This window comes from Talpa occidentalis, unplaced genomic scaffold, assembly GCF_014898055.3.
Source record: "Talpa occidentalis isolate TD23 unplaced genomic scaffold, MPIMG_talOcc4v2.1 talOcc4.8, whole genome shotgun sequence".
In the NCBI taxonomy this organism is placed as follows: domain Eukaryota; kingdom Metazoa; phylum Chordata; class Mammalia; order Eulipotyphla; family Talpidae; genus Talpa; species Talpa occidentalis.
This window is the reverse complement of record NW_023605194.1, coordinates 94,047,762-94,051,517: the sequence shown is the minus strand read 5'-3', so window position 1 is coordinate 94,051,517 and position 3,756 is coordinate 94,047,762. Positions and strand designations below refer to the sequence as shown.

The 3,756-nt window shown below is 47.4% G+C and overlaps 1 long non-coding RNA gene across 3 annotated transcripts in view; it reads left to right on the top strand.

Annotated features, from left to right (window-relative positions):
• The first annotated feature begins 3,171 nt into the window (after window positions 1-3,171).
• The window catches only part of LOC119234892 (uncharacterized), a 242,460-nt gene continuing 241,875 nt past the window's right edge, over window positions 3,172-3,756 (top strand). For all 3 annotated transcript variants that reach the window (XR_008549999.1, XR_008550000.1, XR_005122696.2), the window contains exon 1: window positions 3,172-3,411. This is a non-coding gene — a long non-coding RNA (uncharacterized LOC119234892). The remainder of the gene's footprint in view (window positions 3,412-3,756) is intronic.

The window sequence follows — 3,756 nt, the reverse complement described above, 5'->3', positions numbered from 1 at the left end:
GAAGTTCCGTTAAACATTCAGCAAAAGCCACCCCCAAAACCCTCGCCTCTGCCTGGGGTGCTTTTCTAGCTGTCTCCCAGAACCACTCTGGGCCTGCCACACCCCTGCCTGTGCTCCAGAGCTGTGCCCCCTGCCACCCACGTTGGACATTGCTCCTGAGAGGAGGCAGGGCCAGGGCTGGGGCCTAGTCCCAGCCTCCCTGTTCTGAGTCTGGCTCTCCACCTCCTCTCCTTCAGTAAAGGCTCTGCCATGGTGCCTGGTGCCAAGTGAGTGCTTGGTTGGGAGGAAGAGATGAGGAAGTGGTTGACTTCTGAGGGTTGAGGGTGTATCAGTTGTCCTCAGCTGCTTCCTTTGAAGGGACAGGGAGAACTGTCCCTACGCAAAATTATACAGTAAATGAGGTTAGTCTTCAGCTCTGAGCCCCCTGTTTTGGTGGCTTTGCCTTTGCTTCATGTGTTCCTGCTTCCAGGTGTGACTTTCAGGTCTACTTCCCACCTGTGCAGTTACCTGACCAGACAGCAAACACTCACGTGCAAAGGGACTTGCTTAAGGCAAGGGGGTGAATCACAATTCATGGACTTTAGGATTTATGGGATCACCTCACAGTACTGCCCTCTGCCCAGGAGTGGACTGTCTAGAGCAGACATGGCCAGGGACCAGGCTCCCTGGTGGCCACCTCTTTTGTGACCACCGGGGTTCAAGGCTATGCAGGGCCTGCACAGGTGGAAGTCAGGCCAGGGAGGTTTTTGAATGGATGAATGGAGATTCCATTTTTCCAATGAGCACATGGAGAGTTGTTTACTCCCTGCTGTATTTAATTGCAGTCAAAATGAAGTTCTTGGCTTTTCTTATATTTTCCAAAAATGTAACCCCCTGAGATTCTTTGCATTCTTAAATGACATTTTCCTTCTTGTGGTATCAGAAAAAGGTGATCCACCCAGATACTTACAGAAGTACTCACAGTTCTTCTTGGAAGCCCCACATGAGATAAATGATGCTAATTTATGCATATTTCAGGGGACTAAATCCATACCCCAATGAGCTACATAGCCTTGTAAGTTCAAAGTTAACCTTCCAACAATGGGAGCAGAATTTTAATTGAAAAAGGTAATGCAGGCATCTAGCAGATGTGGTTTGTTTAGGGAGACTTTCTATTAGGCAGTCACAGAAACGGCTCTCTAGCCATTGTAACAGGCTTGTATTTAAATCAGATTTTATTTTTTTTAATAAGGAGAAAATTGCCCATGTTTGCAATGTTTTTCAATGAACTGAGATTTCATTCTTTTTTTAAAAATCATAATTGATTTATTTTGTAATGCAATATTGTCTAACATTCACTGGTTCATTTGAATAAATTATTCATCAGAATTTTTTCTTAGTGACACATCACCACATGCCTGCCTGGGTTCCATTGGCTACCTCCTGGTCACCAAGGTACAGGTTCAAGGTACAAAGTCCCTGGGTCCATGGGTATACCACCTATCAAAGCAGAATAAGTTGTCCTTCACTAAAGCCACAAAGAACTAGATTATTGATAAGGAAGCTTGATGGATCCAATTTCTAAAGGCAGAAGCAAGGGCAGAGTCAGGACATGCACCTGTTCATGTGCCTGTCATGTGTTTTTCCCTTAAGGTGTATTTCCTTGTAGCCGGTTCCATTGTGGAGTCAGACCCATCAAGTACATACAAAGGACAGCATATTTATTAATTTCTTTAGGTGAATAAAAGGATTTCCTTGAGTGTCTTAGTCTGTTTGGGCTGTTTGTTAGAAAAACATGCCTATGACTGGGTGGCTTAAACCACAGAAATTTACCTGTCACTGCTCCGGAGGCTGGAAGTTACAGATCAAGGTGCCAGTAGATGCGGTGTCTGGCGAGGGCCACGTCCTGCTACCTAGATGGACATCTTCTTGCTGTGTCCTCACAAGGTGGTGAAAAGAAGTTCTCTGGAGCCTCTTTTATAAAGGCACTAATGCTGTTCATTAGGGCTCCACCCTCACGACTAGGCATCTCCCAAAGGCTCACTTCCCAATCAGTGCATTGGGAATTAGGGCTTCTAGATTTTGGGGAGACAGCCATTCAAACCACAGCAGTAGGTCCTACTTTTCTGAATCAGAATATGGAGTCAGAACTGGCTGCAGAATTGGAGGCCTGGGAAGAGAGCAAGGGTCTTACAGATATGCGTCAGAGACTGAAAGCTGCTACATATCCTGCCCCCAACACCAAGGTCAGGTAGGGCCCTCTGGGGCCATGTTGTCCACCCCTGCCTAGTCTTCTCCTCAACATCAGCAGATAGCTATGAGACCAAAGAAGCCCCTTGTCACCATGGGGGTGCACTGCCAGCCCCCCTGGCCTTATTTCTAGGAACTGTGTCCTCTGACCTGTGGCAGTGGTCAGAGCCCTCCCCAAGAGCCTCCCACTCTGAGAGGCAGCCTGGCAGCCACCCCGAGCCACTCTAGAGCTTGCTCACATTACTAACCAGTGTTTCAAGGAGACTGTGACTTCTGGTATATTCCCGGGTGAGCAGGGAAGGGCTTCTTCTTACCAAAGAAAAGGTTGGAAGTCCCTGAAGGACTCTCTGGCAGAGTTCCTGCTCCAGAACAGCTATCAATTGCTAGAACAACCCCAAGATCAGTATATTCTCCATGGGGCTTTTTTATTATTTTTTTAAAAACCTTAATAGAACTAATTAAATATAGAGGTGTGCCCGAGCCCTAATCTGCAGCTCCTCATCTTTCCTCTCCTCCCTCCTTATTCCCACTGGGCCCCCGTGTGTATTGTCAAAGTGTCAAGCGAGGAGGGAAGGAGAAAACCAGGGGAGATAACGCAGAATTTGTATGCTGGGCGAAGGCTGCGGACACAAGGGACTTCTGTTAATCCAGTCCATTAATCAATTTCTCCGTAGAAATTGAATTAACTGTCTTTCATCAACATCACATCCCAGGACTTGCAAACACCGTGCACACAGGAATGTAAATGCCGCGGGTGTGTGTCTCCCTTCCCATGCAGGTGCACACGTGGGCTCTTGTTCTCTTGTCCAGTGCATGGGGAGCAGAGGCCCTGGAAATCAGAGGGGCAGGCCTTGGGTGGGCGGCCTTGAACCTGTACTCAGGGGAGCTGCTGAAGCAATCTGCTGTTTTGTTTGTCTTACTCAAGGTCACTGGAAAGGCTTTGTACTCCCATCCCTCTTTGAACTTAGCACACTCGCCACTGAGTACCACTGTGACTGGACTAGGTTTTCTTTGGGCTTGAGTTGCAGGGAAAGTCCTTGCCTGAGCCTGGCTGCCTCCCAGCCACGTCCTTCATCCAGCGAAGACAAGGCCCGTCCCCTCAGCGGCGCTGGCTCACATCGGCATTGCTCCTTGCAGGGACAGAAGGATCACTCACTCTTGGAGAGAAGCTCAGACATGACTGTGAGTGCTGGAGATGCAGGCCCGAGAGAGGTTAACTGCTGGGGTGTTTCCTGTACCTTTGGGTATTTCATTCATTTAATCTGTTAACTAATAGATAGTTATTGACTGTCTGCACAGTTTGAGGATCTTTTTCTAGGCTTCCAGGGAAGACAGATTTAAAAATGCAGCAAGAAATGTAGTCTCTTCCTTGATAATTTATGGCGGGATGCAGGGAGATACTGAGAGGGTAAGAATTCACCATATAGTTTAATACATATTGAAATGGAACTTTCCAGTCAATGAAGTGAGGATGGGTTACAAGGAGAGGAATTCACTGATGTCATAAAGAGGTAGACTCTGGAAGGA